At 38.8% G+C, this 11,378-nt stretch overlaps 1 pseudogene; it reads left to right on the forward strand.

Annotated features, from left to right (window-relative positions):
• Window positions 1-4,363: 4,363 nt before the first annotated feature.
• On the forward strand, window positions 4,364-7,291 carry LOC126696600 (pentatricopeptide repeat-containing protein At1g02150-like; annotated as a pseudogene).
• Window positions 7,292-11,378: the final 4,087 nt, after the last annotated feature.

Raw genomic sequence — 11,378 nt, forward strand, 5'->3', positions numbered from 1 at the left:
GGATCTTCACAGTAAACTATTGAAAGTCGAGTTTACTGAACTCGGCTTCCACTGAAAGTCGAGTATAGTGTACTCGACTTCCAGTAAATTTCCCCACCTACCCCACCTATCTCAATTATGCGAGCACGGTAAAAATTTATTTAAATGGAACTCGAGTCTATCAAACTCGAGTTCCAATAAATTTTACAACCACCCTGTCTCAGATTACTTATACACTCAACTCTCACTTTCCACTTAAACTCTCACTTCTCACAACTCTCTCCCACGCCAAAACACCTTTCACACACATTGATCTACAAATTAAAAAGCATTTCTTCTTCTACAAATCACATTGATCATTCTACAAATTAAAGCTTTTCTTCTTCTTCAAAGGTAAATATTCAAACCTTTTTTAAAAAAAAAAAAATTTGTTAGACCTGGCTATATATATTCAATCCTTTTACATTTGGTAGATATATATATACACATACCACTTTTATATTGTTGATGAGTAATGTGTTGTTTGTAATAGTAATTTATTATCATTATTATTATTGTTTTTTGCATTTGTTATTTGTGCTTTGTAATGGGTTGTTAGTTGCAATGTGTAACATGTACAAATTTTTTAATGTGTAACATGTTATTTATTTGTAATGTGTAATGGTTTGTTTGTTGTAATGTTCAAATCATTTTTTTTTTTTTTTTTGGTTAGACCTGGCTAATATATATACTCACTTTTTCATTTGATAGATATATATATATATATATATATACACATACCACTTTTATATTGTTGATGAGTAATGAGTTGTATGTAATTGTAATTTATTATCATTATTATTATTGTTTTTTGCATTTGTTATTTGTGCTTTGTAATGGGTTGTTAGTTGCAATGTGTAACATGTACAAATTTTTTAATCGGTAACATGTTATTTATTTGCAAAGTGTTGTAATGTGTAATGGTTTGTTAGTTGTAAGGTGTAACGAATTTTAATTTTTTAAGGTTAACGACCATGTACAAATTTGTTTGAGTTTAAAAATTTGTTTATAATTGTTTTGTGGACTATACAATGTTATCTTTATATTTGCCTTGAGGTAATATTTTGTAGTTCATATCAAATAGAGGTGTTATATTCGTAACTAACTTTTAGTAAACTTATTTGACTTATAGGCTTGTAATGAGTTCAATTGATTTATATCTATATTATGGTGGGGAGCCCTGCAGTGATGTGACTTATGGAGTGACATATGAAGGGTCTGGTAAAAAGATAGAGATTATTCAGCTAAAAAAAGGACGGGAGATCAATTTGAAGAAGTTGAAAAAGAAAATTATAAAAGAGCTGGATTTGGACCGTCGGTTGCATGACATAAAAATTATATATCGTGCTCCTCATGCAGTGTTCAATGACCGTATTGTCTTCACGCCTATTGAAATAAAAGGAGACAAGCATATTAAGATTATGTTTGACCGAATAAACTCTACACCCAGTTAAAAGTTGCCGAGTTGTATATAAATGTGGAGCCTCGTATAGAAGTTGGCGGTGAAGATGTGCAACAAACAACATTGGAGGGTGGTGGTAGGGAAGAATTTCAATCATTACATGCGAATAGTTATCCGACTTTTACCCCGTGCACCACAGTTAGGGGTTATACACCACCATGCCAAGAGACACCAACTCCAATGGAGGTTTGCAGATCTAGTTATCAACAAGAGTGTATTCAATCTCTAGGGAGGGAAGACGAAGACGAAGATGATGTTGATCATGGTAGAGATGAGTATGAAGAGATGATTGGGAGAGATGACTTTCACGAGAATACTATAAACTATGAAAATGTTGACAATGTCCATGATGATGTCGTGGATGATCATGATGATGATGCTATAGAGTTTCAAGATGATATGGGCGATGGTATAGGTTTGCAGCTTGCAGTCCGTACATATGAAGCTCATGGCCCGTCATTCCATGCAAATAATTGGGATAATATAGTTGATCCTTCAAATGTTGAGATACCATTTTCATCAAGTTGGGTGCGGGGAATGAATTTTAGCAAAGGGTTGATTTTCCCTAATAAAGAGGCAGTGAGACAAGTATTAATAATTTACTCTATGGATAACAACAAGAATTATATAACTGAGCGGTCCAACCAGCAAAGATTGTGTGTGAAGTGCTAGAATGAGTCATGTGCATGGAAAGTCCGAGCATTCTCGCAACAGAAGCTTAACGGGTTATGGGCCGTCACAATATACAGCGGTTCTCACACTTGTCCGTCAGTTGGGGTGAACAAAGATGGCAGAATGATGGATTCCAATTTTCTTGCCAAAGAACTTCATACATATGTACTTGTAGATCACACCAGCAAAATAAAGGATCTCCAAAATCTGATGAAGGAAAGGTTTAAGCACGACATATCGTACTACAAGATATGGGATGCGAAACAAAAGGCTATTGCAAACATACACGGGAATTGGGAAGTGTCGTATCAAAAGTTGCAAAAGTTGTTGTTGGCATATAAGGATAGCAATCAGGGTACACAAGTGTCTTTTCAGTCGATCAACGGGAACATACCAGGTACTATTATATTCAAGTATGTGTTCTGGGCTTTTGCACCTTCCATTGCTAGATTCGCATATTGTAGGCCAGTAATTAGTATTGACGAAACTCATCTTTAGGGAAAATATAAAGGAAAGTTGTTGATTACAATGGCTACTGATGCTAATAATGAGATTTTTCCGCTTACCTTTGCGGTTGTGGATGATGAGACGGGGGCCAGTTGGGGATGGTTTTTATCTTGCCTGCGGACCGCGATATGGGATGTGGTACAACCATGGTAAGACTGCATTGCACAAGCACAGCTGTTTGTACAACCATGATAAGGTTGCACTATCCCAACTATACTTGCATGGATTACAAAGGTTCTGCATGAACTCTAACCACATAAGATGGACCCTATCTCTGGATTTATCAAGAAATACCATATCCCCTAGTAGGGCTAGTATATAGCAGCGAGTGTACTGATGAACTTGAATCTCATTGGCATCTAGAGGCAGTGGTTGTCTGATTCTTTCGACAAGTGCGGGTATCAGAATCCTTTGACCTCTTAGCACAGTTTGAGGGTCATTTGGAATTTGAATTCCAAGCATTTCAACACACACATCTGTCCAAGTTCTTTTACTGGGCTCAACCATTGCCTCACCCTCGATGAGCAACCCCATGATAACTTCCACATCTTGCAATGTAATTGTCATCTCACCATGTGGTAGGTGGAATGTATGGGTCTCTAGGCACCATCGCTTTACAAATGCAGTGATCAATGCATGGTCAAGCTGTATGGATGGGACCAAGTGCAGACCCTCTAGACCAAGCAACCTCACAATGGCAAGGACACGATCATCTACCATAGGAACTCAAAGTGCCAATTCTTCATGGCAACTTCGATAATCTAGTGTGCCAGGAGGATCTTGCAAATATTATAACAATAGATAAAAGTCTTATGCAAATATTTAGTATTTTATGGCTAATTAGAGTTGTGACATGAATGCATAGTACAAGAAAACTCATACAATTACCTGTCCCCCAGGGTTCCACAGTAACTCAAATCGATGTTTAACTTGTTCTGTCAATACACTACGATCAATGGGTCCAGGATCTATCATCATGCTGCAAAAAGTTTGTGTCGTATCAACTATAAATAATAGGTTTGTGTAATGTGCAATATTGGTTAGTGACATTGAATAGAGAGATTAAATGTGCAATATTGGTTAGTGTCATAACAAAATTGTACTCTCCTTTCATAAGTAATAAAAATTCTAAACTAAACAATCAAAAAGTTTGCAAGGATTTCTGAGAAGTACAGGAGGTCAACATATGCAAAAAGGGCAAAAACTAGGATTCGAGAAATATCAACCATTGTAAGAATTTCAACCTAGATATACATTTTTATTCCAGTGATGATTTCTGCATGTTGCTTATTAAGATCCACAGTACACAAATGTCACCAGAACATGTAAAAAAGAAATTTGTACTAATATGTTTGATATACAAACACAATTATATACCAAACGTGAAGCTGTTATTGAGTGATGTCAGATATATATGTTTGTTATTGTTTATAGCAAATATGAATGAATTAATGTTTGCAGGAAGGACTTGCATTTGAAACAAAAAGGTCCAGTCAAGCAAGCTGGTGGAAACAACTTTTAACATTGACACGGAGATCAACTGTGAACATGTCTAGAGATGTGGGATATTACTGGTTGAGGATAATAATCTATATTGTTGTATCTATATGTGGTGGTACTATCTATTTTGATGTTGGCATTGGCTACTCAGCAATCTTGGCTAGAGGAGCCTGTGGTGGTTTTGTAACAGGGTTTATGACATTTATGTCAATAGGAGGCTTTCCATCCTTCATTGAAGAGACGAAGGTAAACAACCTCATTCATGAAATTATATGGAAAAAATGTCTACTGAGGACTTTCTATCCTCTCATTTTAACCTCATGATTTTTTCCCCCCTTGAAAAAGATTTTTTACCGAGAGAGGCTTAATGGGTATTATGGAGTAGCAGTATATATTCTATCCAACTTCCTTTCTTCATTTCCATTCTTGGTTGCTATTGCAATCTCCATTGGGACTATTACATACTACATGGTGAAATTCTGGCCGGAATTTTCTCATTATGTCTACTACTACCTTAACATTTATGCCTGCATTTCTGTTATAGAGAGCCTCATGATGGTTGTAGCTTCTTTCACTACAACAAAAAAATATCTATTACGTCAAGTGTTAATACAACAAAATATGTATATAGTAATTTTAGACAAAATATTGCATCTACAAGTTAAAATTGTTGCAATAGTAACTTAAAAGTGTTAAATTATTGCATCAACAATAATAAGTTGCAATAACTTATAATTTTCAGCTGCAATAGAAGCTTTAATATATTAGAAAAAATTGTTGCAATAACTTAAAATGAAAGAATCGTTGCAATAAATTGATACCAATTGTTTTTGCAATCTATTGCAACGAAAATTTTGAATTAATAGCTTATTGCATCAAAGTTACCATTGTAATAATTTGATATTAATCCTTTTACAATCTATTGCAATGACAAACACGTAACTGTAATGAATATATCATTGCAATAACTTGGTATCAATTATTTCATAGTCAATCGCAGTGACAAAATGAATTAATTACCTATTACAATGAAGATATCATTATAGTAATTTAATCTGATTTATTTTGTTCAATTATTTGCAATCTATTACAAAAAGTTTTGTGAAGTAATAGCCTATACTTACAAGATTTTCAAAATAGTAAATTGTTTATTGTAACTATATATATATCATCGCATCAAAGTTATTATTAAAATATTTGGAGTTTATTGCAACAAAAAATTTTGTTGCATAAACCTATTACCTCAAATTTTATTGCAACATCTTGTATCAACTATTGCAATGACTCTAATGTTATTGCAATAGTTTTTTTCGTTGCAATAAACATTTTTTTTTGTAGTGTTTGGTTCCAAATTTCCTCATGGGAATTATTACAGGGGCAGGAATTATTGTAAGAACATATACTTAAGACAAGTCTTATTTCCATCATCTTAAGCATGCCATAGTTGTCATCATCATCATTATTGGTTGTTTATGCAGGGAATATTCATGATGACCTCCGAGTTCTTCCGCTTGCAGTCTGATGTTCCCAAGCCGTTTTGGCGCTACCCAGTTTCCTATCTCAGTTATGGCTTATGGTCACTACAGGTACAGTCTATGTGAATAAGTTATGCATATTTTGCTCATGGCTAATGCTATCAAAACAACTAAGGTATCTGATGGGGTTGAGAAATATATTTAGTTCAATTATGACTCATGAAATATGAAAAATGAAGAAAAATCAAAATCAATACCAAAAGTTGTATAAAAGTAGTTACTTTCTTCCTCTTAGCTAGATGAGTTTTTTTTGGTATTTTACAACCAAAAATGTGTTCCAAGGCCCAAAATGTTAAGTAGATTGTTTTACTTTTAGGTGCATAAGCAGCTCAGAAAGGTTTACTTGGTTTTGTTATATGATTTACTTTCCAAAAAATTGTGACCAAAGAAAATTTACCAAAATTGGCCAGGGAGCCTACAAGAATGATTTGATTAAATTTACATATGTTCTTGATCCTCTTTTTTCTGTTCACAAGATCTTCTTTATTAATGAGGGCATAAATTTCTTGGGACAGATGGTAAGCATATCGTGAATATGGGGTTATAATGAATGGTAGATGCTGAAGTTATCATGAACAAAATAGTCCATTCTGTGTAATTAAACATGACCTTTTGTAATAATCTGTTAATTGGAAGCTCAAGGGTATTTCCATTCTAATTAGCATTTTGGCACTATAGATTTCATCATAAACTGATGTATTGGGTTATAGCTCTATAATTCTTTCATTGATTAACCATTTTTTACTTTTTATATTTATTCATTTGGATGAAAAGCCTTGGCTTGCATTATTATTAGGTTTGAAATTTTATGCACTTTACAGGTTTATGATTGGATGAACAACAGAGGAGAGAGGTTTAGAGTAGCAGCTATTGATGCTGCAATTCAATTAGATCTAATTGGCAAGGTTCATGGAATTTCTAGAGCTGAAGATTACTTCCTGGAGCTACCAGATAGGTTGAAAGACAGGAGGATATATGGGGCTCTTCTCAATGCTTATGGGAGAGCCAAAATGAGAGGAAAGGCAGAATCTTTACTTGAAAAAATGAGTAGTAAAGGTTATGCCATGCACTCACTTCCTTTCAATGTGATGATGACTCTATATGAATCTCAAGGAGTTTGATAAAGTTGACTTGATGATCTCAGAAATGACTGAGAAAAATATAAAACTAGATATATATTCCTATAATATCTGGTTATCATCTCGTGGATTACAAGGATCTGCAGAAAATATGGAACAAGTATTTGAACAGATGAAACTGGACAGGACCATAAATCCCAATTGGACTACATTCAGCACAATGGCTACAATGTACACTAAGTGGAACATATTGGAGAAAGGAGGATTTCTGAGGCTTTATCCTGCTGGAAAGAAGCTTTTATGGATCATGGAGTTGGAGGCCAAAGCCAGTTAATGTGTCTGCCTTCTTTAAGCTATGTGAGGAAAACAATGACATGGAGAGCAAGGAAGTTTTCGTTGGACTGTTGAGGCAATCAAGATCTCTTGAAAATAAAGCATATGCATCACTTATCGGCTTGAGACCGAGCGAATGCCAAAGTTTAAAGACCATTTCCACTAGTATTCAACTAATAAACTAAGCAAAGTGCTAACATTCTCAGAGGATATGACATTGAAAAATAAGCAAGACCAAACTGAGTAAATATTATTTACATTCAGAAGAAAATGGAAACATATTTCAAATCTAATCCCACTACCAAACAAACATCCAAAAGTTCATAAGCAACTTTAAAATGCACATTAAAAAAAAAAAAAAAAAACATACCGTGATTTAACTTTATATAATTTGGCAATGATCAAGAACTATACAGCAACAGGAGCAATGCCCGAAACAAAAAACAAATAAAATGATGGAGAGAGAACGAACAAATGAAGAGAAAGAAAAACAAACAAATGAAACCCAAATCTCCAAATCACTAAACCTAAAAAGCAAATCAAAACCCATTTCATTTCAGCCAATAAATAAAGAGAAGGAACGGCGAGGGACACCGAAGAGACAGAGAGAGAACAAACCTGCCGATTGAGTCGGAAAACGATGGACAGAGAAGGACACCGTAGAGAGAGAGAAGGTTATCGAAGAGAAGGAATGGCGTAGGGGAGAGACTAAACTCAATTATACTATACTCGGATTGCCCTTTTTACACCATGAAATTTTTTTTAACCTAAGCTTGAAGTCGAGTTCCCTAGACTCGGCTTTCAATAGAAGTCGAGTACTATATACTCAACTTCCAGGTGGGTGTTTTTCATTATTTTAATCCACGTCAGCTTAAATATTTGCGGTGGGGGCGCTAATTTTGCCTGGAAGTCGAGTTTGGTATAATCAACTTCCAAAAAGAGTCCAACTAACTAAATAAGTTTGAACGTGTGCTGTCCGGCTGAAATTTTGTAGGAATTGTACTATTTGGCAAATTTTGCCAGACTATAGAGGAAAACCGTAGGTAGAACAAGCATCCAAATGCACTAAAAAACTGGTGGTAAGAAGGCACCTATTAAGATTGAAAACAGTACACATTATAAAACAAATTAGAGGATACCAATACATTCAAACATGGTAACATTATTGTCGGTTATATAACATTCTTAGAAAAAATTTCTCCTTTGGCCGATACCTAGAAAAGGTCTAGAATGCGTACAGGCAGCTCCCATCATTACTCCTAGCTGCAGTTGGATCAAAGTTTTCTTTTGGATTAGTCGTAAAACCTTCAGGGATAGGAACATTTACTTGCTTGGCTGCTTTGCCTGCACCAGAACATGACAGAAGCTTAGGAGAATTCTTTTTTATTCTTTAAATGTATATATTTGTGTCATTGTATGAGTGATTGGCCTAAGCCCTAAGGTGAAAGGAGAGGGATATTCCAACTAAGGACATTTTGTTTCATAAAGTGTGATTTTTGGTCAATACTATCCTAGGCTTAACCAGTGGCGACTCTAGGATTATTTTTAAGAGAGGTCAATAAGAAATATAAATTATACAAAATTTTAAATAAAAGAGAACTTAAATATATCAACATCACCAAAAAAAAAAAAAAAATTGAAATACATAAAGTTTTATAATTGCTTTCTACGATGTTTCATATTTTGAATTTGTTACTGTACGGCACCGAACTCCCAAAGCCCATACAGGCCTTGGGCCCAGACCCATCTAGGCCCCGGGCCCAAGCCCATACCAGCCTTGGGCGCAGGCCCAGCAGATAGTTCCCGTTACCTTATGCCCTTCTTAAAATTGCCTTAGGGCCAAAAACAAGTTTTGGTTATTAAGCTCCCGAGGTTGACCGGTTAACATTTCCCGGTAGAGCGCATGAGTCAATACCCAGGAAGGTCATGATATGCACGGGAACGTGAGTCGCCGAACACAATCGGTGAAAATGGAGCCAAGTTCCAAGATCATAAATGCTGCACCGCCCTCTCACCTAAAACAGCCACTTTAACCAGATAATACTGGACCTTCAATAGCACTAACGATGAACATAATCATGGTCTCCCCACTAACCTTGGCTATAAATAGAGGAAAGTTGGGAGAAGAAGGGGTTGAGAAAAATTGAGAGAAAGGAGTCAAAGAGAGAGCTTTTCAGCTGAGTGTTGCTTTGAGTCTCTCTGCCGAGAACGACCCATTGTAGGAAATCCTTAAACCCACTACAAATAAATTGTGAGCCCAAGGGATCTAAGGCCCAGAGTTCTTGTACTTGGTTCTTACAATTGGCGCCCACCGTGGGGCCATCCTACGAAGCTGTGGTTCGAGTGAGACTCAAGCAAAGAAGATGTCTGAGGAGCGTTCAAGAGGGCACGTTCCGAGCAATTCCGCAGGATCTTCCCGGGGATCGACGTGGAGGGAGAGAAGGCAGAAGCGGCTGGAGGATAGGGAGCATTCAAGAGGAGAGGAAGGGTCCGGATTGTTAGAAGGATCGGACCAAACGCACCGGACGATTTCAAACGTCTCAGCACATCGGCAACCTGATGATAGAGACCGGGAGCTGGAGCGGTTGCGCAGATTGGTAATGGACTTGGAGCTGGAGGCAAGGGGTCGGCGCCACGAAAGGGACCACAACCCCCAACCCAGAAGGAACCGTGGCGAGGAAGGTTCCAGCCGACCTGTTACGCAATAACACCGGGACCGATCCCATTCTCAAGAGTCACGTCGTCACTCCCGGGATATTCGTCGTAGACGGGACCATTCCCGGTCACATGGATATGATAACCACGGGTCAGAGTCATCAGAGGAGCGGCAGCACCACAACGCCGCGATGGATGCCATGAGCAGGGCCTTGCAGATGGCGGCCCGGTCTCCATTCTCGGATGAGATTGAACGGGCACCCATGCCGAGCAGATTCACGCGTCCACCATTCAATTCCTATGAGGGGAGGACAGACCCCGTGGAGCATGTCAGTCATTACATCCACATGATGTCGTTGCATGCGCACAACGATGCATTGATGTGTAAAGTATTCCCCTCTAGTCTCGGCTCTACCGCACTGAGATGGTTCAATGGGTTGCGGAAAGGTTCTATACACAGCTTCGCCGAGCTGATTCAGGAGTTCGGCAGCAGGTTCGTAACATGCAGCCGAGTGCAACAACCGGTCGACGCGTTGCTTTCCATGAAAATGAGGGTCGGGGAAACCCTTCGGAGTTATGCCAGCCGATACTGGGAACTCTACAATGAGATTGGTGGGGGAAACGAGAAAATTGCGGCTAGCACCTTCAGGATGGGGCTCCCTGAGGATTCTGAACTACGGGAGTCGCTGACAAGAAGACCCCCGGAGGACATGAGGCAACTGATGAGACGCATAGAGGAGTACAAACGCCTGGAGGATGACCGGCTGCAAAGCAGGGGGAAAGCCCCTTTTTCAGGGAGAGTTCGGCAAAGCTTCTTGCCGCCGAAGCCGAAAAGGGACTTCAGAATGCAGGAACCGGAGGTGCAGATCGAAGGGGTTAATGTGTTGTTTAAAGAGCCCGTGCATAAGATACTGGAACGAATAAGGAACGAGCCATTCTTCAGATGGCCGAACAAAATGGGGGGCGATCCATCTCGGAGGAACCAAAGCCTATACTGCACTTATCACAGAGACAAGGGGCACACCACCGAGCAGTGTAGGGTATTGAAAGATCATCTCGGGCAGTTAGTGAAGGCAGGGCACCTGAAAGAGTTTGTAGCAGATTCCACTGATCGGGAGACCGAGCAGGGCGCACCACAGAGAAGGAATCCCCTTCCACCACCCCGGGGAGTAATCAACGTCATTCATGCCGCACCGAGAGGGGCAGCGGCGGCTAGAATGGTGATGACAGTGGCTTGCGCGGAGGGAGAATCATCCAAGAAGCAAAAGAGGGCTGGACGGCTAGACATCTCGTTCGGAGAAGATGATTTCGAAGGAACCATCCAACCCCACGACGACGCTTTGGTGGTGACAGCCCGGATAGGCGGATTCCTGGTGAAGAGGGTGATGATTGATCAGGGTAGTGGGGCTGACGTCATGTACCCGGACCTCTTCGAAGGGCTCGGGTTAAGAACCCAGGATTTGGCGAAGTATAACACGCCATTGGTCTCGTTTGACGGGAGAATTGTGATTCCCGAGGGGCAAATCTCACTCCCAGTGGACATGGAGGGCAAGGAAGTTGTAGTTACGTTCATAGTAGTCCGATCGTTCGCACCTTACACCGCAATCCTGGGGAGGC

The sequence above is a fragment of the Quercus robur genome, chromosome 8, assembly GCF_932294415.1.
Source record: "Quercus robur chromosome 8, dhQueRobu3.1, whole genome shotgun sequence".
Lineage (NCBI taxonomy): Eukaryota > Viridiplantae > Streptophyta > Magnoliopsida > Fagales > Fagaceae > Quercus > Quercus robur.